This window comes from Anoplolepis gracilipes, chromosome 3, assembly GCF_047496725.1.
Source record: "Anoplolepis gracilipes chromosome 3, ASM4749672v1, whole genome shotgun sequence".
NCBI classification, from domain to species: domain Eukaryota; kingdom Metazoa; phylum Arthropoda; class Insecta; order Hymenoptera; family Formicidae; genus Anoplolepis; species Anoplolepis gracilipes.
In genome coordinates, this window is record NC_132972.1 from 12,105,073 (window position 1) to 12,130,124 (window position 25,052).

General features: G+C 32.2%; 1 protein-coding gene across 4 annotated transcripts in view; it reads left to right on the forward strand.

Moving 5' to 3' along the window:
- Plexa (plexin A) overlaps positions 1-25,052 on the forward strand; it is a 256,742-nt gene that overhangs the window by 1,709 nt on the left and 229,981 nt on the right. For all 4 annotated transcript variants that reach the window (XM_072887441.1, XM_072887436.1, XM_072887440.1 and 1 more), the window contains exon 2: positions 490-1,140. The gene's annotated coding sequence lies outside the window, so the exon portion shown is untranslated. The remainder of the gene's footprint in view (positions 1-489; positions 1,141-25,052) is intronic.

Here is a 25,052-nt window from a genome sequence, read left to right on the forward strand (position 1 = left end):
TTACAAGAGACGTTGAAAGAACGACAGTCAGACATGCGTGAGGAACGCACGAGCGAAAAAGAAAGAGAGTCTGGAATGATGGAATATGTTAGTGAATGAGAGAGAGTGAGAGAGAAAGGGAAGAAAGCGAGCGAACGAGTGGGAGGAAGGAGACGAAGAGAATCGACGTGCGAGAAAGAGAGAGAGAGAGAGAAATAAATGTGCGAACGTAATAGAATGAGCGAGTGAGTCAGAACAAAGCGAGAGAGGGACAGAGAGAGAGAGAGAGAGTGAGTGTGAGAGGGTGAGTACGAAAGAAGCCCGGCGCCATACTGGCTCCCCGCAGTTTCACGACACGCACGCACGCACGCACGCACGCATGCCGGCTGGCCCGCCGGCCGGCCGGCTAGCTAGCTAGCTAGCTAGCTAGTGATACCGTTCGCGATTCGATCGTCGGTCCTTCTGAAAAACGACGCCGTTCTCTGATCGCGAATACATATTTTTTTTCAGATGTCAAGCTGGCGTCATCTGTCCCCGCGTCGGAATATCGTTTTATGCGTCACCTTCGCCACCTCCCCGCCCCTGCCCGTAGCGCACGTAAGGGACGAGCGGAATTTAACGCGGCCGTGAAGAATCGAACAATGATTCTGCGCGATTAAAATAATATCGTATGAGTGCGAGCGAGACGGATAGACACGACGGATAAACAGTGACAGGTATATACATGTGTACGCGTGTGCGTAGATTGTTCCGGAAAAAAAGCATGCTGTAAGATCGCAAAGTTGTGATGCCGAGCTCCGTAACGTCATCGGGCTCCTCGTAGTGATCAAGTGCTTCGCTATTTATTATTAGTGCGTCTAACGCGAGATATCGAGTGCACCGGGATCGCGAATGTGCGGCGTGATCGAAGAGTCACGAGACGACCCAGAATAACGATATAATAGCGAGCCTGCCGGCTGTATGTGAGTGTATATTCGCTAGTCGGAAACACGAGGAACGTGTCGAGAACGGTGGATCCCGAGTGACGTCGGGGGGGGCGCGTGCAGGACAGACTTTGCCCCCCCACCCCTACCTCTACAAACGTCGCCCTGGTCGTCGACGGAGGTTCGGTGTGGTGTCGAGAAAAGGATCGTTCATCGGTTTTGCAACGATACGGTTTAGGTGAGTCTTGAAAATATCCATCACGATTTTTTTGCTTGCTTATCTAAGAAAGTATCAATTTCATCCACACCTAGTTTAAAGCTGATGTAACAAACCGGAGTTCTCTTACAATGAATAATATTATTTATCATTGTCTACTTTGAGCCATTACATATCGATAATTATGACATATTGATGATGATGTGAAAACAATGCAACATTATTTTTTCAAAGCTGAAATCATTGTTAAACACTTTATGATAATTAATAAATTACTAAATTAATAGATTGTATTAGTTGGTTTTAATAGTACAATAATTATAAAAGTCTTTTTACCATTAAAACATTGAAACTGTTGTATATGTCATACTTCTTTTGCTTTTATATTTTAAACTATATCTTGTTTTGAAAGTGACTAACGTTACATAATCTTGAAATAAAGTTTCTTGAACTTGAATATCTTTGTTTTAAATAATTTTCTTGAGTTTATATTGTATAATTTATGAAATTCTAAATCAGTTTAATAATATTCAATAATAACTAATAATTTACATATATAGATATAATGCATGCAAATAATTATTTTGTTGTTTTATTTAAGAAAAATATAAAATTTGCCAAAAATATAAGATATATTATAGATATAATATTTCTTTCCGTGAGTTCAATACATAATTATAATAAATTTATATAAGATATATTTACAAATTAATATAAAGAACGCTTTAATTTGTAATATTTTCATAATTTGACTTGTTTCATTCGTCAAAATAGATTATTAAAATTGGTTTTTATTTCTTAAGAGAGAGTTGAGGTGAAATCACTATTTGTATAACACATAATTTAAATAAAAATTTAAGTAAAGTTTTTTTCTCTGTGATACTATTTTTTCTAATTTATCGAAAGATTTAATTTATTTATTTCTGGTGTAGATGAGTTTTAAATCTGAACAAAAATATATAAGTAAAATTTAATGAAATGTGTTACTAATTTAAAACAAAATTTGAATCTGTTTTATATTTATTTAACGCCAAATTTAATTGTAATAATAAAAAGATATTGTACAAACCAATGATTTTATATGGAATAATTTATATATTCCATATAGATAGATATTTGAGTTCTTCTAGTCTTTATTGTCAAACATTTCGCTGGCACGGTAAACGCGAATTTATCATTGTAATATATGCAAATTGTGTCAGATTCCTTTTCCTGTCTTCACGCAAATGAAGTGTTTTCTAGTCTTCAGAGTTAACCCTTTCGTGCTCATAGAATGAAATATAGTCTTCCTACTTATCTTGTCATAAGCCATGTTCAGCGTATGATACTTATCGCAGTGCTCGTTAAGATGTACATAATTTCATAAATTTATTTCAGTTATAGCTTTTAAAAACATAAGCACAGCTTTACAAAATGCGTAGAATATATTATGCTATTTCGAGAAGAGCATTATTAATATCAAAAAATAATTTACATACATTATGAAATAATTCGCAAATAATAGTAAATAGTAATTATATAATAAATTCTTATCGTCATGTACACGATAATTTAATAACGTATTATTAAATTATTAATCATTTTTATCATTAATCATGATAATTCTAATAATACATTTATTTTCATGTATATACATTTTTATAAAATTCCTTACATTTCGAAAATTTAACAAAACATTGAGTAAGAGACTAACAAGTATTATTCAAGAAGAAGTTAGCATATTAAAAAATTGATCAATAATTCACTCTAACAATAACAACTCTAATATCGATTAATTTTCATTAATATTTTAATCTTGTATACTAAAATTTTTATTTAACACTTTAGCTTTCAAATTATCCATGATATTTATGCTCTTCTGATTGCTTTTAAATTATAAAAAAATTAATATTTCTTAAAAAAAATTATTCATATTTGAAATATTGTTGATATAGGTACTTGGCCACTTTTTACTTTGATTTATCGAAATTATTTTTATGATAACGAATAGCACAGAGTACGTCATGTAAAAAAAGCCACACGCACACATTTTATTCGCGCATATAATTTGCTACGATTTTATTGAAATTTATTGTTAATAGATGCGTATTGCATATCATTTCAGAGCCAAATATCCAGACACATAATCTGCCACGCAATTGCATGTGCGATTTAATATTATGCGTTTATTATTTAAGTCAATGATACTGGTGATATTCTCTCATTAAAATAGACCACATAAGTATAATATATGATTTGACGAAAAGTATAACATTACGTGATGTATAACGTCACTTTTGCGCACCATTTTCCAGCGCAGTTCAGCACAACGATAATAATATTATGCTTAATGAAGTGCCTTGGTTAGTAATTTACTGTAATTCACTCGTATTCGATTCATTATATATAGTCGTACTACACGGATTATCGTGTAACAGTAGCAATCGTTTATGTAATCTTTTTCATTCAAGAAGTATGACACACATTTTGCTTTTTGTTATTTCGCAATCGCATATTTGCAATCGATACCTCAAAGATTAGTGATTTTACTACGCGTATTTTGTACTAATGGTCAAAAACAATATTTAATGGAACAAAAGTATACACAATAATGATATTATTATTATTATTATTACACACATTAACAATATTATTAAAATTTTAACATTAATAATCAATTAAAAATTAACAATAATATATGATGATAAAAAATTTTAATAATAACTGCTATTAAATATGATTACAAGGGAATGAACTACAAACGTTATTATAATGTGGTATAAAAAAAATTTTGTTTAAATCTTTGATTAATTTTCTTCATTTCTCTTGTTATTATTTCAATCGATAAAAATAATATTTTTGTATTAAAGTATTCGTTCTTTGCAGTACTTTATACACTTCTAAATATGAATGTTATTTTAATTAAAAGTCTATAAACTTTAGAAAATATAACTGTACGTTATAAAATAACATTAGTAATAATATTTATTTGTGCTAAATGGTACTGATGATAATTAGTCAATTTCTTTCAAAACTGGAACAGAATTTCCTCCGGGCTTCGTTTATACTCGGATGAACGGATGGACGATGCCGGTAACGCAAACGACGTGTTCGACTTTAGAGAGAGCGCGTTCTAATGAACTTCATCTAGATAGCGCGAGCGCGAACGCTCGATTCTTTTTCGCCTCGTCACGCGATCGATCGTTCGTTCCTTCACGTTCGACATTTAATAATCGGGAGCCGCACTAGGAAATCCATTCGGTACTTTCGATGCAGGAGGTCCGCGACTCCGCTTAACTCGTCCACGTCCGCGATGATGAAATATCGCATTATCACCGCGTTTCCATCACCGTGCTCTTCAATAAATTTCTTCTCTCACCGCAGGAATCTGCGAGACGAGAGCAAACCGAAAGAGAATCATTACTTTCGAAAAATCATTCGCATATCGATTGTCTTTTGAAGTACCGAATTGATAACAAACGTATAACAATTTTATATCGAATGCTAATTATTTTTATCGCATATTTTTTATTGAACTTTAGGATTAATATTTGGTTAATTAAACGGCAATTTTTATAAATTAAATTTGAAAAGAAAATAGTCAAAAAGCCTAAGATAAAAACTAGTTTGTTAGATATGTTTATGACTTCCTGCATGATTGTTTTCTTTGCATAAATTTGTGCTATTTTCACATTGAGATTGTATGACTGTGTCTACAAACTCTCTCCTATATTTTTATCTTAAATTACTTTAAAAACAGCGCGATATAAATTCGTGTGAATATAGAGAATTATCCAGCCTTCTGGTCCTCTCGAGGAATGAATAAAAACAGAGCTGCTTCCTTTTTTTTCTCTTGTTTCCGCGTCTTCGTTTCGGCACTCTGGTTGAAGTTAATTGACGCTGCAAAAGAGTTCGCTGCCGACTACTGGCAACTTTAAAATACGGCCAGCTTTCGTGGCTCTGACCATTAACAGGCGGCGCGGTTAACCTCAAAAAGTCTCAGGTCGGCCTTCCGCCGGCCTTCCGCGGGCAATTTCACCGGTATATGATGAAGAAGGTGGCAACGAAGAAGGAGGTCGGCCGTTCATTCTTTCTCTCCATGCCTTTTCCGGTCCCCGACTCGAAAAAGAGCGATCCCATAGCGTTATCGAAGGATAATGACCTTGCGATCATCTATCCTATCTTCATAGAGATTATTTTATAATACAATTTTTCACTGAAACTACATACCGATTTCTTAATAATATAATACTGTGTTATATTGTTCTTATCATATATTATTTTTTTCTATTATTTACATGGATACGTATAGAAAAGTTTTGCAATTTACTTACGTAACAATCTTAGCATTGATATTGAAAAAAATCAAGGTGTAAATTAGCAAATGACAATTAACGATTTTATTTAAATAATTAAAGTTTATGATAATTTCTTCGTGATTGTAAATCTGGCAATATGCTTATTTCAACTAGACACTAAGCAAAGCACTCCCTTTTTTTGAAATACGATCTGGTTATAATCCGATGGCGCGAGAAAAAAAATGTGGCCAAGATTATTCGGACCTGGGAAAAGAGATACCTGAAATAACAGGCGCGGAGGGGTTGCCGGATTACATCATCGTATTTGTTTAGAGGGGTCGATACGTAGATTGTTTCTGGAACGCGTTAGCACTCGAGTTTGTTTAATCCCTTCATTCGTAAAGACGTGTTATACGTTTAACTAGGTTCAAAGGTTAGCACATCGTGACAACGGAAATATTTACTTTAACATGAGAGTTTGAAATCAATATAATTTGAATAAATTAAATTATTTATTATTTAATTTCTGTTGCGTTTTTATTCCTATAAATAACTATAAAGATTATTTTTTATACATAACTTATTTACTGGAAATTTTACACACTAGTACATTTATAATATAATTATAATTCAGAGATCTTGTTATTTTTCAAAATTTGAGAGAAAAAGGGAGAAACATTTTTCACAAGAAGAAAAAACAATGTAGTAGATAATGATAATAATAATAATAATACATAATACATAATACAACAATGTTTCTTCAAGAAATTAGATTTAGGATGTAAAATATTTACAAGATAAATATGTGTGACTTTAAAGATTGTGAAAACTTTTTTATTTATTGAAAAGAAGCCCATATTTCTCATATCTAATTAATATCGAAGGATGATTCTATCCGAAATTTCGTATATCGGGCTGTTTTTACATCACTGTAGCTTTTACTAATGCAGTTTGCCATTGCCGGGTTTCAAGCTTTACGTCGTGTACACCGCGCTTATTAATCGACACGGTACCAACGTAAATCATCGACAAACGTAAATCAAGGGAAAGGAGGAGGCGAGGAGCAGAGGAGGAAATCATTCCGTTCCAAAGAAGTCGCGAGATCCGAGTCGAGAGCTCAACCTGCTCGCTCGCGAGTTCTTCTCTCATTATCAGCGAGACGCGGATACATATTTTACGAAAGTCCAGAGGTGAGCTCTCGCGGTCGTGACGAAGAGGTAGAGATCACCAGCAGACGAGGCGGAATTAAATGTAAGGAACAGGAAGAAAAAGAAAAAGAGAAAAAAAGAAAGAGAGATAGAGAGAGAGAACGATCACGGGCGGCGTTGGCGTTCCATGGAAAAGGACAGAGATGAGGCGAACAGACAGGCGGATGGATTCGAAAGGACTGGCCGCGAGAGAGAGAAAGGGGACCGAGAAGAGGATCGCGCGCGGAGGTATAAGGTATAAGGCATAAGGCCCCACGTCTTTGCCCCCCTTCTACCCATCACGCCGCCCGGCCGAGATAACTGAGGACACCGAGGCCCCGTGGGACTGGCAAGCCACGGGTTTGTTCCTTCTCTTCTCTCTCACGGATACGAAAGCAAGAATCTAGGACTCGACGTGTATACACGTCTGCACGTATATACACGGTGTCCCTCGGGTGTTTGCTCGTCGCCTTTTCCCTTTGATACTGCAAGTGTAGAGTAAACATAAAATTTATAGACAGAACTAGCTTTTTTAATGCATATTCCTTGAAACTCAAAAGCGTAATCGCATACAAAAACAATAGAAGTAAAAATTTTTTATAATCTAAATATAGTGATTTATTGGAAGCTATTGTGCTTTAGGACAAGAGCAAACATAATTGTTAAACAATTTTGTTTAATATTTATGATAAAGCAAAATAAAATTTCATAATTAAGAAAGTATCGAATAAAGTGTGGAAATTAAAAATTTTTATAGAGCATTAGAATAATAATTTCCAGTAGCCATGCAGAATAATTAACGCAGATATATATCGCTAAAATATTAATAGGAACATTTAAAATGTTTTTTTAAGTGATTTTTATATTCGTAAATAGACTTTGTTCCGAGAAACTTTTTTTCGAAAATTCGATAGGTAAACTGCTGATAACAAAAATTAACTTTAATTACTTTTTTAATTTTTTCACATTTTTTTTTTTTTTTGCTCGGAATCACAAACTAATACGCTTATATGTTTAGCTACAAAATGTTTAAAGGCTACAATTATAAAAATCATTATGCACGAGAAGTAGAATTGCTGAGAGAAATCGATTTGCCGAAGAACGCGGAAGAACCGAGAGAAAAGGCATGAACACCCAGAACACCCTGTATAGACTTAGGCCGTATTCGAGGAGAGGCTCCTCGTGCACGAGGCCATGCCTCGCTCGTTCCTTCTCGTGCGCCACGTTTGCCATAAGGGCGCCATGCCCGGTTGCATCATTACCGTGCGCGCGCTCGTCATACAGCTCGTTTCATCTGCGAGCAACGGAAAGGTATATTTAGATTGTGCATATAAGAGAGAATTGTGCAAACATTTCTCTCCTTAATTCGATTAAATCGTTCATTTTAAAAAGGACTTGATTCCACGAATGTCGAAAATGAGATTTTCTTATATATATTAGGGTCTTTCTATGTAAATATATACATAGAAAAGACTATTTTCAGCTTTAGTATTTTCCATTTTACTGGAATGGCTAGCATTTTTACTAAAATGGAATAACTTTTTATTATTCTCTGAATAAGAATGTTAAAATTTTTAAAAATAGATATTTTAGGTTAATTACTATATATAATTTTTTATGTAATATAACTATTTTTATGTACAATATAAGCATATGAAAGAGGATTTTAATGGTTAAATATCAAAAAAAGTGATGAGAATATCGTTAGTTTCATGTTGGATTATCGGTTATCGATGCGCAATGTATCTATAAACTATACAAACAGAAAACTAGACTAAAGACTAAAACGCGTTTAATATATATTGATCATTGTTGAATTCTGTCGATGAGATTTATAATACGCGCTACGTAGCTACCGGATTCTGATAAGAATTGTTGGAAAAATCCAAATATCAATAATTTTATTCTATTTCTGCTTGTGCTTCTCTTGTCTATTTATTCTTCTTCTTTCTCGAGTTTAATGCTCATATCATTTTCATTCAGTTGTTTGTTTTTTTTTTTTCAATCGTTTTTGAACTGTGTATATGTTCTATTGTTAAATTCTCTAAATTTGTCATTGAAACTACGTATTACAATAGGTACATAGATAATATTCTCCTTTTTTTAGATATTAACAAAATATTTTATAGCAACTAGAACTTCTCATAAAAATCGGTGTTAAAATTCTAGCGATCTTTATTGTCTCTTTTGCATAAGCAAAATTCTTATGCTTGAGTTACTCTCCAGTCTACAAGTATGAATTCTCGATTTGCCAGCAGTAGATAGAAAAATCGCCAGTCCAGCGGACTTTACTTTCGGTCCGGAAACGTTTCGAATCGTTCTCCAATATATGACTTGTGCGTGTTTGGAATAAATCCCGATTTCGAATGCGAAGGACGCTATGCGCCAGGATTCAGAATTTTCCTTAGGTCGGCGCGTAATGATCAAACGATGTATGCCATCTTAATCGCGGATTGCGTTCACGTAGCCGCTTGTTCCTATGCAGCTTGCTGATGCGCACGCGTTATCATCAGCCGCGGGAGTTATCTCGTGTCAAACGAGTGGGTCACGTATCCGATAAGACGGCGATGTACTCAGAAGCATCTTCGAGGAACTCGAGTTGACGTAAGTTACATCTGCCGCGGTCGATGCGAGATTTGTTGTTTCTGTCTGGATTTGTTCTTAATCTAATTTAGAGAAATTTCTGATAATGAGTAGATATATCGGTGTTTGTTAAAATTGTTGAAAGCAAAAAGAAAATATATCAAACAAATTATAATTATTATACGTGGCACACATATAAAGGAAATATTTTACATATTTCTCCGAAAATATTTTGCATATATAATATTCAGAATTTATGAGAAGTAGCCGTAGATTTCTTGCAATGTCACAGACATTTCTGAAGAATCAATTGCAAAAGTTGTTCGGATAGTTTGCGAAAAATAAAAAGATGGGAGCGAAGAAATATTAGATATAAGTATCATGTATACTGACAATAATACATGCTACATTCGCGACAAATATAAATTTTATTCACTAGACTGTGTGCGCGACACGACGAAATTCAATGACACGAAATTCCAGGCGCTCCTGGTGCGTCGGAAAATGTACGTCACATTCGAATTCCGATTACCCCGGCGTAATACAGCGGAAGTCAATATTGGCGTGCTCCGAAGGAGTTACCGCGACGGCGGAGTTTAAAGGACGTCGCTCGGCTCGCTTCTCGGAGACCGGCGGCCGCCAACGGCTTTCCCGCGTACAGCAGGACGAGAGGCTTTCATTGTGATTTCGCGAGCGAATTCGTCGAATATCTCGGAATTCGGCCCCGAGCGGCATGTCCTTATATCCTCTCTTGGATGCTTGTCGGTATTTCTATACGAACGCTTACTATACCTCTCTCCCTCTCTCTCCCGTATACACTCTTTCTCACTTTTGCATCTGAATCTTCCTTCTCCCTCCTTTTTCTTCTGTACTCTCCGTTTTCTCATTGTCAGTGTGTCCGTCTCTTTGTCTCTTATCTCTCTTCTGTTCTTCCTCCCGAAGCCCCTGTTCGCCCATAGCTCTCTCGTGGAACTTCTCTCGCGTTGTCCCTTCTTCTTCTTCTCTTATACTCTTTCCACTTTTGCTACGTTCTCTACGTTCTTTTCTGCAGAAATTCTCTTCTTCTCTCGTCTTTCAAGTCGCCTCGAGCTTTCCAAACTTTACTATCTTCTCGTGTCTGAAAGACGAGAGAAGAGAACTAGTATCCTTCTTTCTCTTTCTCATTCTTCTTGCAATCTTTCTTTGTCTTGTTAGATCTTTTAGTATTCTCCTATTCATTTTTTATATTGTACAACGTATTTCTTCGATTGATAAGACTGACTTGTGCTAGATAAGACTCACTTTATTCTTATCTTTGTATTTGTTTTGTTATTTTGTTTTTTATTGCTTTGTAAACTCTTTAAAAATTGATTATTTTTAGTTGTGTTTTATAATTAAATATTTATGTTTTATAAAATATTAATTATATTTATACGCATGTCCTAAGACATAATAAAAGCTACCTTCTCTTTCCTCTGTTTTTCGTATTCTCCCCCTATGACTTACACTTTATACATTATTATTTCAATGCACACCTGACTCTGATCCATTCAATCAATAATACATTACAGTTTTAAAATACTTTTACCCACGTATATATATTTCATATTCGTTTATCACATTAAAAATATTTTTTTATTTTTTCGATAAATTTTTTCTATAATATTATATATGAATGTGTATATATACATGTATATATATATTTCCTATAAGTTTTTATCTTTTCCCTGAAATTACTACTTTTAACAAATTTTTTTTTTTACTTTTTTCCAAAAATGCTAAAACATTAATAATCATTTTTCTTTATCTTTATCTATCTGTGTCACTTTCACTGTTTTTTATTCTTTCCTCTTTTCTCTTTACTTTTTATTTTTTCGACTTCTTGATTTGTTTCCCTCCTTGACTTATCCCTCTATATACAGTACTAGAAATCTTTGTCTTTTTACTTTCTTCACTTTCTTGCTTTGTTCATTATCCCTAAGGTCAGGACGTTCCTCCTCAGTTCTTTCTTCTTCTAGCTCGCATGTCTTTGCTTCTCATCCAACCCCGTCGTTGTCGTCGTCGTCGTCGTCGTCGTCGTCGTCGTCAGTGGCGACGTCGGCAATGCTGTAGGGTGAACTCCTTTCCTTAATTTTCTACGAAGAACACGTCTCCGCGATTAAGACAAAGTACACAACGGATCTATCGAGCCATGCAGACCGTGCGCCGCTGACTTCTTTGTCGTATTCGCGACGAGAAAGTGCCTTTGAGATCCCTAACGACGAAACTTTGGATAATTGGATGTAATGCTTACTTTTTATGAGGGAATTTCTATGCCGAAACTACGCCAGTAATATTGGCCCGGCCAAACTCAAGCCGAATCTTTTCGAATTAATATTATAAGGAAAAAAGATTCATATTTTGCATTTATTATACCCAACAGGGCAAAATAAGCTACAATTTTATGCAATCGGTTAAGGAATAAATATATAAAGACAAATGTAACACATTCATTTTGATTAAACTAATAAAATTTTAGCCTAATGAACTCTATCTACTATCTGAAATGAAATCTTATCTTAATCTAATGAAAAAATATATCATCTGAAAAATTTTTTTGTAAATAAAAGTCTCGGCAAAAATTAGAAGATATTATTACTCGAGTCAGGTATTATTTAATTAATATACCAGTTTTTGTCTACGTAATATTTGATGATTAATAATGTCAAATTATTTTTGAATTGTTTAATTGTTTTATTATTATTTTCTTTTAATCAATTGGAGCAATTTAAATTTGCTTGCATAAATATGACGAAATTTATTTGACACATTATCACGAAGACACTCAATATTAAAAATTGAAATTATAAGCATAATCTTTTAATATTTATTTAGTGTCTTTTAATAAATTTATTTAGCGCGATATTCTATACAGACGCATGTGATTCTAAAGGCGAATCTGCGCAAACTACCTTTAAATATTTGTGCCGAATCAATCACAAAAGGAAAAAAAAAAACAAATTGAGTAAACGATATTTCTATTAAATAATCACTTGAATCGAAGGAAGTTGAGCCATCCTCTACAACCATTCACTTTGAAAGATCATCCGGTATGAATCATTCAAAGTGAAACATGTAAACAGAATTTCAACCTAAGTGATTCGTGAAAGTACATTAGAAGACTTCGTTTCGCGCGTGGTTATAGAGGTTAGATTTATATAGATGATGTTGTGAAGTGAATTATGATTCAGTTATTGTACAAATAGATATTGTGTAGTCATACTGCGAGTTTCAAATGAAAAGAACTTATCTACATCTTTCATTTTCGATGTTTTAATGTTTTTCATCTATCAATGTTAAAATAGTGTTACTTTAAATGTCATTTAGCCAAAAAATTGTTCCTATAATAATATTTGCAAATTATAAATGGATTTAATTAATATTTATATTAAAACAATATATACATATATATGTTATATATTAAAATTATATAATTATATTCTAAATTGTCTAATTTCGAGACTTTATAACGAAAGAAAGAAAATGTCTACAGAATATATATAAAACTCATTTCTGATAATAAACCGCTTCGCTTATCGTATGGACGATTCATGCAACAGGATCATCGAGAAATAACTTGTGTAAATTTTAACTTTATTTCGTAAAGGTGGCAATAATTCGCACAACGTGTGCTCCCGACATTAACGGAAATGCGCCATCGCTCATCGGCAGCGAGGAGCCCGGGATCGCGTCCCGGGGTCAATTCCTGAGATAATAAATCAGTACACGCGTTAGGACGATAAATCACGACGTTCCACGTCGGCGCGCCCGGCACCTCTCCGTTCGTCTTCGGCGTTCGCCGAACATTCTCGCGATTAGGGGCGCCCAAGTTTCGTTTCTTCAGGACGCGACGTTATCTCGATCATAATCGCAGAAGTTCGCGGCACGACCGAGATCCATCCTGCTTGGGCGATTTTATTTTTGCTGAAGATTCGCAGATCGCATCGCGACCGCGCAACTGAGAGAAAATCCGTCTGTTTTTATTCAAATGCGTGGGATCGATGTAATCTCGACACGGCTGTTCCCGCATCGCGTATTATTATTAACGATAACGAATCGCGCGCTTACGATTTGCATTTTTTTCGCTTACGATACTTACGGTACTTGTTCTCCTCATGCATATACTTACAACGCAATACTTTATTATTTTTATTTATTTGTTAAATTCAGCGATTCAACAAATATTCATGAAATTTCTGATCCGTTTCTATCAAAGTAAATTATGATTTTTTATAAATATGTAACATACGTAAAATAATGTAATGTTTCTTATTATAATATTTTGTATGTACTTCTTTTTTCCCTGTTTGTTATCATGTATGACAAAAGTTTATAAAAGTAAACATTTTTTATGCTATTTTTTGAGATTCTTTTTGCTTTTTACATTTCTTTTTTGATATTACTTACATATATTGAATTATGTATATGCCAAAATTCAGTTTAATTGTTCTGCAATAAGTCATAAAGATGATTAATTACGAAATTCTAACTAGCAAATTTTCTCTCTTGGCAAGGATCCACTCTCGGATGGTCGTTTTTGCCGATACAAGTTAAAATGTAATTTCCGTCTGGGTTTTCGTAATTTTGACCGAAACTGAGAGCCATATAGGACTGCGTTTTGTATCTCTCTTATCTCCCTACCTGCTATCTTCTTTTTGCGAGCGTAATTATCCCGGTGCGGTATACAAAATTTAGAATACACATTGCTCAGCGAGATATATCAAACTTAACTTCAGACTCCCGAACTAATTTATCGTAATGAGGAATAATGAGCGGCAATTTTCTCCTCGCTGAGCATATCGTATCGATTTTTCTCGTTCTTTCTTTTTCTTTTTCTACCCCTTTCTCACTCATACTTCCATCGATAAAAACCTGAAATACTTTAATTAAAATCTCAAGTGTTCATTTATTGTACATGATTTTTGCGTTTTATTCGTTTAGGATCGGCGACGATTGTGGATTTTGGGAGCGCGAAATTAATATCTTTTCGAGATTACACATATTTGTATGCATGGCTGCCAGCTATGCAAATTGGAAAATAATTCGTTGACGCACGATGAAGAGGTGGGTTGATGTGACGCGGAAAAGGGTGTAATAGCTCTCTCGCCAAGTGCGTTTGTCTCCTTTCGTCTATTAAACTTCGCCTGATGGTCAAAACCGTCAATTACATCATAATTGCGGGACGGGAGGTAACGTCGGTGAATTGCATCTCGTTTTATGACTTTCCGAAGATTACTTGCCGAAAGTTCATCGACTTCCTTCCCGCAATCGACGAGTCGATGGGACGAGACGCGGTGGAATTTAATCGGCGTCATCGCCCGTCGTCATCGAGAATCACAGATCGACGTAACATGAACCTTTGCAGGCATGTAAAAGAGATAGGTATATATACTAGATAGAGGGATATGATTATGTATATATATGACCAGCGATTTCAGTTCTTTCGAGATATAAAAAGGAATACAGTAACAAAAAATGAAAAATGATAATAAAGCACAAATTTGATAAAGATAGTATTCGCACAGGGACTTGGTAAAGTATTGATATAAAATCTAATATGAATTAGAGGGAATATAAAAAACAAAAGATGATATCGTAGTTACAATACGTATATCAATGACATGAAAGCGAATTTCAAAGATAATCAAACATCAACCATTGATTTATATTAAATATATTAGATATATTACATTATAGTTTTATGAATAGGAATTTAAATTGCTATTACGTGAAGGAATTAGAACTTTAACTTTACTTTGCTAAAGCGAAATATACACAAGCATTATAGTGATTTAGAAAAAATTAAAATTAATAAATGTATTCGTTCAAATTATAATTCTAATAAATTATAATAAATTTATATAAAATTTAATTTAAGCGATGCGGAAGCGTTGCGACCTCAAAATAAAAAAAAAGAGTATTATATTCTAACTTGTGATAGCGATAGATTAATGTACGCGAGAAATACATTTATTTTTAAATATTTAAAGTATAATGAAACGAAAGAGAATAAGAAATTGAGTGAAAAGAACAGCAAGATTAGAAGAAAGAATCTATTGAAAGGATTTTTTATAAAACATACCTTTGTTTGAAAGAGTCTGTCGATCTCCTTGATTCTTAATGGAAGAAAGGAAGATATATATCGAAATTGCGTTATCTTTCCATCGAGAATCATTGCGCTCGGTGAAAAGAAAAAAATCATCTTGATTAATTTGATGCTGTTCACTAGTGCGTAGTCTGACCCACGTTCTGACAGGAATCTATCATCGCTGACATACGATTAAAGCTGGTAGATAGAAGTGGCCGAATTTATTAGATATATTGTTTCAATATAGTCGTAAAAAAATATGTGAGAAAAAAATATATATTTAATAAAGATTAATAGTATTAATATTAAAGTATAAAGAAATAAATATGACATATTATAACATTGATATGATAAAATAAAAATGAAATGTTATCTCACTTAAAATAGTTTTTTCATTAAAAATTTAGTGAAAAATTATACATTTATTAGTTTTTGAAAAACTCTACTGAAAATTGCGCTTGCATTATTAAAGATCCATAATATTTCTCAGATGAAGCACTTAAAATCCTAAAAAGTATTATTTAAAACTGTATTGTCTATTAAATTGATTTTTTGTTTATCCTTTTGACCTATGGATAAATTATATAATAAAAGCCTGAAGGAATTTGATCTATACTGACGTCATGAGAGTGAGATGTCATTGTATTCATGGGGTGATTTTACGCTGATAACATTGCTCTTATTCATGTTATATGAATTTTCTGACCTCGTCGTTCTCTTCATGTCCCTCGCTCTTCTTACTAAAGAGCAGCAGTTCTCCACAAGCACACTTTGAGCTTGCATGAAACTGCCCTCGACCCCGTTGCATTCACAATTCTTTTCTTTGAAAAAGAGATTAACCTCCAATGGTGTCCGAGTTTCGTACTTTGTTCACCGTTCTTTTAACGTGTTGAAATTTTTAAATTTGTATTCAGCACTTAAATAAATGTTTTATTATTCAATTTGTTCTTATAAATACAGAAAATTATTACTAACACATAATTTTCGCAAAAATATTTCGTAATATAATTATCAACAGTTTTAGTAATTTCAAGAATATTATCTACAATTATCCAATACAATTAATAACAATTAATTAAGACGAAAGCGATGCAGGATTTTTTATTTTAAAGTCAGAATGAAGTCAGAAAAAATTAATTAAAAATTATGATTGGACACGCTTCCGTAATCGCAAAAAGATCAATGTAGATACAAATCTCATTTCATAAATGCTCTCAACGATTTGTTCAAAAAGTTTTAAAATGTGTCGCGTACTATCTCTATAACACGTGGCAAGTGATAGCGCTATATCTCTATAACGTGGCAAATGATAGCGCTACCGTGACATGCACTAAAATCAACAGACGACAACGGTGTCATTATGACGATGTTCCTGTCGACGCCGTAAAAAGAAATCGTTACATATATTAAATGTCGTGCGGATCCGATCGTTCGCTTCCGTTGTAAAATCTGTCGACTCGTCTTTACGACGTGCAGTAACACGCGTTCTTATCCGCGTGAGAAAGATCTGCGTTTTTATTTTTTTATTCCGCCACGTCGTCTTTCATATTATAAGCTCGCCTGCTGACTACGCGCGTCCATAATGACTTACTTTAACGATGAAATATTATAAAATAGGATTAGGTTAAGAGCAATTTTGTATTACAGTGAATAAAAAATTGTGATATTATTAAGCTTGCTATTTTTTATTTGTTTATTAAAACAATTAGAATCAAATGAATCTGTACATTAAGTAAGTATTTTATAAAATATACCGTATTTTAGAAATAAAAATGGTTTAATAAGATATATATATATGAACGTATGTATAATATAATAGATCTAATATTTAGAGAAGCAATTTGTCTGCTATATACATACAGTATTCATGAGATTTTTATTATTTGTTAATTAGTTTTCTCAACACTGAATAATTTTCATGAATAATATTTATGTAGAAAATATTGCAATTTGAACACTGCAATTTTTAACTTTTAATTTAATTTGTTTTTGCATTATAATAATGAAATATATAGAATATAAAATTTTATTTTGTTATTTTACTTAATGTTTTTACCAATATTCGTGATATATTCAGCTCTTATAAAAGACGGACAATGTCAGATTTTCTTCGTGTAATTCCAGAAATTTGTCGCGTGCACTACAACAAATCTCATCACATTCACGTGGACGAGTCCGAAATGTTTTGCGGGAGAAAGAAAGAGAAAGAAAGAGAGAGAGAGACAGAGGAAAGGCTAAAAATTAGAGAGAAAAAGAGAGCAAGAGAAACGTCCAGCAATCCCAGCAACTCGGACGATGTAAACGCGCGTCAATCCGTGACGCGGGGCGTCGCTTTGCTACGTTTTGTTTATTTTTGGAGGAAAGCGCTCAGGCAGCACGTGGCGACTGCCTGAGCGCTTGCGAATGACACGTGTGCATAAAGCACTGCACTTCCTTGTCCCGCATTCCCGTTTCTCTCTTTGCCGTCGTTCGCTCATTCACAGTGGCTGATCGCCGGCGACACGCGTTTGCACGCAGGAGAAAAAACGGCGCGACAATAGCACGATAATTCGCGCGAATAATGATGATGTAGGGAAAGAGGACGAAAGTAGATGTTGACGCAAGACCGGCTTGCTTCATATTAACAAATTGAAAAAAAAAATTAACTTTTTCAAATTTTACTTAACTGTTAAAGGATAAGAAATAGGGGACAACTTTGTTGTTTATTTGTTATTATTTTACATTATTTCAGTTCATAAAAATATTTGTATTTTATTTGTAAAATCTGGATCTAAATTTTTCAAAACTGAATTTGTATAAATATGCATACATAATTCGCATTTAGTATGCAAAGAAAAGAGATTAAATTTGATTAAAAATTGTCTCTCTTTTCCTTTTTTTTCTTCTATTCTTTTATTTAAATTCCACATATAATATACTTATAATATTTGGGTAGTAATTACAATTTTTTTTCTTCTGTGACTTATCATCCATATACTTTGTTATTTACATTCCATGTCTAACGGTAGACATAACACATCAGTATCACATTTAACGGTACATGTAGCTCTGATTTTTATTTTTATTATCCTAATATGAGAACAGTGCAATATTTTAACGGATTTAAGAATCATATGACGACATGTAACGATCGACCTTAACATTACGGGTCGAAGAACCAAGCAAGTACGCACCAATATGAGAGAAGTTAAGATGTTTCTTGCTATTAATGAAGACATCGCGACGCAAGAATGTAACAAAATAATACTGTCACTGCTGTAATCCCACGATTTCTCGAGGCTTATTTCTGTACACCGGAACTCATAAACGACTATGTCGCGATAGTTTGACAAATGATTAAGATGCTTGTCGAGAAGTCGAGCGTCGTGTCCGTTGTAGCACAAACATTAAATCACAATAATTCTATCTATATTAGATTATATGAATAAGACATTGAATAAAGCAGTTTTTTTAATTTCCATAACATAAAATAAAAGATTTTATCTTTATTTCGAAAGTGTTTTTATAGAATTTTCATGTCGAGCTTTGATTTAAATTTTAATTGTTCTGTTGATGTATTTATAAAAATCATACTTATTTATACACATATAATACTTTGTACATTTGAAAATTTAAAAATAAATATTTACGTAAAATATATTATTTTCAATATGCAGATTTTCAATACACGAATTCTTTACAAAAAATATATCAAACATTTTTTATTTAAAAATTTTATTACGAAAAATATAAATTTAAAATATGTTTATTATACAAAAGTTTTTTGGCATAAAATGTATACGAGAAAAAGTCAATAAGTATATAAAGTATTAGCTGCTATTTATAATTTCTATTAAAAGTATATGATCTTGAAGATCAGTTCTAATAAAAACGTTTTAATCATTATAAATCTTCATGATGAAGTGCAAATTCCGTAAAATCAGGTTACCAAGTTAAACAGATACGTGATTCGTCATCTGATTCGGTACCTGTCGACATCGGATTCTTTATCCGGTAGATGCTCTGCTCAAATTATGCTTATTCGTATGAAAATAGAAGAAGAATAAGAAAGGAAGGAGAATATTAAGTCTCGACGCAGAAAGGTTTTAAAAGTCAAAGTGTTTTATCGAGATAAGAGTCTATTTGCTAGCTAGTTCTCACATTATTTTCGTGATTATTATGCTTATATTGTTCTCGGCGTATAATTTTAGGCGTATTCTATATCTGTATATCATATTTAACACTCATTGTCAGTGTTGTATTCTTCAGTGTGATCACTGAATATAATTTTTATATCGCAAAATTCATTATTTGACGATAATCTGTGTAAATTTTATTTATTTATTTAATTATTTATCTAAAAATTATATGTATATTTATTTATGAAATATTCAAATGAAAACAAATATCTCATTGATATGATTATTGTAATTATATGCAATGTGTAATACAATATTCTCAGTTTAATATATCATCATATCAAAGAAAAAGATATCATCAAAAGGACGAAAAAGTTCAATAATTATTGAATAAAAGAACATTGAAAAAATAATTTAAGATATTAATAAAAAATTTCAAGAGAATAATATTTTTTAAAGATATTTAATAAAAATATTTTTGCTATTTATCGAAAATTTTATAATTTTAATAAAGAAAAGAATGTAAATGTAATTTGTTAATGAAATTGAATATATTTAAGATATATCTAAAATCTAAAAATAAATCAAGTATTTTAAGTATACACATTATTCATGGATACTGTTTTCTTGAATTCTTGATTAAGAAATGAGTTAAGATTTTTCTGTTTTTACATATTTTCGTATTTATATGGCTATCATAATAATTATATGATTTAATTTTTTTTAATCAAGATTTATTCAAGAATTGATGTGAAGTATGCCTTCATCTCTTTAGACACTTTCAATCTTTCCTTATGATTCTGTCAGAGTTGAGCTTCTCGAAAATTTCTCACTCTCAATAGAGCAATTACGCGGTGAGATATCTGGATTTGCCAGCTTCCTCGAGCTGGTTTTTCTTTGTACCGCGACGTGGCGCGTTAATCTCTTTTTGAAGGGCTGTTGCTGAATTGGATGATTCAGGTGGAGTTTGCCAGGGCTACAGCTCTCTCTCTTGCGTCGAGTTGAACGGAGAGCAAGCGAGGGGACAGAGGAGAGTTATCTCCTCTCTCATGAAAAGGGGTTGGAAGCCCTTCGGGGCGCTTTGGAAGGGAGGGTTCGAACCCCCGTTGCGCGTTAAGCCTCGTTTTCAGGGAGAGAGAGCCTGCCTCGTGCCTCGTGTGCAGTTGACAATAAACGCGATGCTCGCCGTAATTCACAGCGGGAACGAACGGGTCCGCCGCCGCGTTGCAAAGTTAACGAACTTCATCGAACCTAGGGTATATACTCACTGGCAACAAGTATATGCATGTGCAAGTTCGGCAGGCGCGAAACTTCATTACGGTCGCGCAGCTGCACGTCCGAAAAATCTGCACAGCTCCATCATTTTGCGCAGTCTATTTCGGAAGTTCGGTCACGCGATTTGAGATTTGATTGGATAAGAATTCAATACGAGATTCGACCGAAAAATTCGCCGACAATCACGTTATCGATTTTTGATGTGATGTAGTATTTACATTGCGCATTTGCCTTATATAGCGAACGTAATTATGTTAAATCAATATTTTTCTACATTTTTTTGGATATGATAATGAAAAATTTTTTAACAATTAAAAATTATAAAAAAGCACTGATAAATATAAACACATGTAATCTATTTACTTGGTTGACGTTATTAATACAAGAAACGATTTAAAAAAAATGAAAGGGAAATTATTTTTATTAAAATTATTAGAAGAATTTTACATTTTTTCTTGTGAGAATTTTAGAAAATGGAACAAAATTTTAATTAAATAATGCTAACAAAATGCTAACGAACATTTTTTATAATTTATATGACTAAAAGTCATTGTATTAAGTATTTTCGGAAAATCAGAAAAGGAACATCTAAAAATGGAGTAACAACACCGACGTAAATAATAGTTTTAAATAATAATTTTGTAATAGAATTTGCTTTTATTCTAATTATTAGAGAGATGATTTATTAATATACGATGTATTCGTGAATCGATCAATATTTTCATATTCATATTTATTACTCACACTTATTTTTTTATTGAATTATTAAATTATAATTAAATTATTTAATTACATTAAATGAAATTAATTTTTATATAATTATTAAATAGTGAAGAGAGGCTGGAATTTTTTCTCGATTTTGCTTTTATAAGCACTATCGTACAAATATTTCATATATTGTACATGTATATATAGTAAATTGTTCAATCGAAAATTCATATCATCTATTACAAAAGATTTATTTTCGCATTTATTGTTAAACACATATTGAAGAATTCAGATATTTATTAAATATATATCAACAATATATATATCCATATATAGATATACAATATATATTGTTGATATATATTTAATTAATTTCTGAATTCTTTAATATGTATACATATCCACACATATTAAAGAAATATATATATATATATATATATATATATATACACACACATATTAAAGAAATATATATATATATATATATATATATCGGCGTTACTGCTACATACTTATTGTTAGTTCAAAAAATATAATAAGTGGAATATTTATATAATTCTTACATAAATTGAATGCTTTCTGTGCTTGTTAATATTGTGGAAAGTATCAGTAATTTCCTATTGTTTTTCTAGCTATCGTTTCATTTCAAATTATTACTGGCTAGCAATCAGTAAACATTAATTATTATACTATGCTTTATACAGAAACGTCCATCAGAATTCAATGTCGTTAACTTTACGCAATAATTGGCGAGCAATTTTAGGTCTAAAAGGCAGACAAACATAACAAATATTCAATCATTGCGAGTGTGAATCGTTGACTCATGTCATATCAACGTCGTTATGGTCGCTGTATTTCCCAATAACAATGATATCGATCTATCATTACTATCTAGTATTGCGATGCGTCGATGCGATAGTGTCGACGCGTGTTCGCGGCTCATTTGCCGCGAACGTCACCGAAAGATTATCCTGTTAACTACGCGATTCCAGCAACGACGGTAATTGGCATAAACATATCGCAGGACCGGGCGGAAGTACACCGGAAATAATGGTAGCCTGATAATCATCCTGAAACGAAGCGGGCTCGGCCCAACCGGGCGGCCGGTCAGCTCATAATTGAAAACCTGAGCGGCGTAACGAGACTGCACTTTGCTGCATACAGTAGCAAACGCAATTAGCAACTCCGCGGCTTTGAGCCGCTCCAATAAATCTTCCATCCCCCGTTTCTCCTCCCTCACTCTGCGTGTCGAGTACCCGTGCAGAAAGCGAATTTTTAGCACACTCTCTAAGAAAATAAAGCGCACGTCAGACGCGAATGCGTTATCCGTCTCACGCGATATCTGTATTTATAACGATCATTCGTGAAAATATACAGTATGTTCCAAAGTTCGTACATCTATGTTTCACATATCTATAACGATGAGATATTTTAATTCGGAATCGATTTATTCGTAATCAAAATTTAAGCTGCTCTTTTTTTATAACATCCTTTATTAAAGTAGTAATAAGATTTATATAAATTTTGTATAAAATACATGTAAAATTTATTTTTGCTAAAATAAGTTTTGCTTAAATTCAATAAAATCATAAAATTTTATCAATTATTAATAATGAAAGAATTTAATTGATTAATACCTTATAATTGTTTATAATTTAAAATATATTAGCACTGCGACATTCTTGTCATAATAAATAAAGTTGGTTACAAATTAAAACTAAAATCTTACATAAGATATAGATGTGAATTTGTGATTAATGTATAACTACATGCTTCAAACTTTCCGTTTCGCATTTATTCTGAAAGCGTTCAGTTTGAAAGCTAATAATCATCTACATTAGTGATAAAGCGATAAAGCAATACCGAGCTTATTGTAACATTGAATAGCATATCAATCTGGCAGTCTTTTACAGGAAATTAGTTCTAAGATGACTGGCACTTTTCTTATATTGATGTTAAGATAGAACTATTCGGTTTTCAAATAGAAAGACTAATCTAATTTACTACGTCTTTGATTCGACAAATAAAAGCCGCGTCTCAGAATGAGCAATTTAGATTTTGATTACAGCTGAACAATAAATCAAAATGATTCCGATTTTTAAGAAGAATGGTTAAATCGATTGTGATTGACATACAGTCTAATAATAATGAAACGAAAATGATTTGAAGAGATAGTTATAGTATTATAGTTATAAAAAATAGCTATGAAAAAATAATTAAATAATAGTAATACTTATATACATTTTTGCAATGCTTTAATTATAATCTTCAATAAAAATATTTATTCTAATATGGTATAATAATTACGTAAAAATAAATTAGTAACTAAATTATTAGCTGAGGCTTACATATAAAGTTTATGATAATGAGGTACATATACATACATACAATCAAACAATAATAAAAAAAAAAAAAAACGCTATTTTCAGTGAAAATAATACATAACAAAATAACAAACCTTCGCTCGCGAAAATGCATAATGTCTATATGTAATATAACAGGGTTGGCCGAAAAATTCCAGTGGATGGAAAAAACTATGGTAAATTCTGGTTTTTACCGTCCCGGACTTTATCGAATGGAATAAACTGGCAAAAACTATAAAAATGTATAAAAGTATATATATATACAACTTTTTACAAAAAGATATTTTTGTTTTAATTAATAAATCATACACTAATCACGTGGTTTAAAGATATGGTTTAAAAAAACGAAAACCAATATAATAATAAATTCTTTTAATTTTTTCTTAAATTAATATATATATATATATATATATATATATATATATATATATATATATATATATAATACATTTTTTAAATAAAATCTTTGAAGATATAACTAAATTTTATATTAATTTTTTGTTTGAGAAAACATAATAATGAAATAGTAAAATATATAATAGTAAAATATTCTAATAGTAAAAAACTAATTGATTGATAATTTTTATGGAAAAGGCCAGTTTTTGCCGCTTTTTTCCAGAAAATACCAGTTTTTATCACTGGTATGGACTTTATAAAAAAAATGTGGAATTTTGCCAACTCTGTAATATATAGCAGAGCATTATTATTTGCATAATATATTTATCGTTTAATCACGATATTTCATAAAATTATCGGTGTAAAAATGGATCATTAGTGATTCCTGCTGTCGATATGAGCGATAAAAAATGAAAGCTACATTAATTACGAGACGAACATTAGATTGGAATTAAGTGAAAAACTGCAATGCATACGTGAAGCACACACACAGCGATATTTGATATCAATTAATTATCGTCATGCATTATTTTTTTCTGACAACGAACTCATTGTCGAATTAATAATACCGTTAGCCGCGCCAGGGAGGTTTTCCATTTCGAGTGATCGGCTACGTTGATTATAATTTTATTGCTATATATCGAGTGTATTTTTTCTTGTGCTACAAAACATCTTTTTCCTTTCGTTGTTTTCGCATTTTCTTTTTGATATAAGCAAATGAGAGAAACGATTTTTAAATAATTACATTAATAATTATAAAAGAAACTTAAGACATTTAACATTAAAAATATACAAGTGCTGAAAATTAGAATAGGATTGATGAAATCTTTTGTTGTGATTCGAATTGTGATATAGATATTTGAGATTGCTGTTTTTTTTTTTCAATAATTTATTCTATTCCTATTTTATAGTTTTGGTAT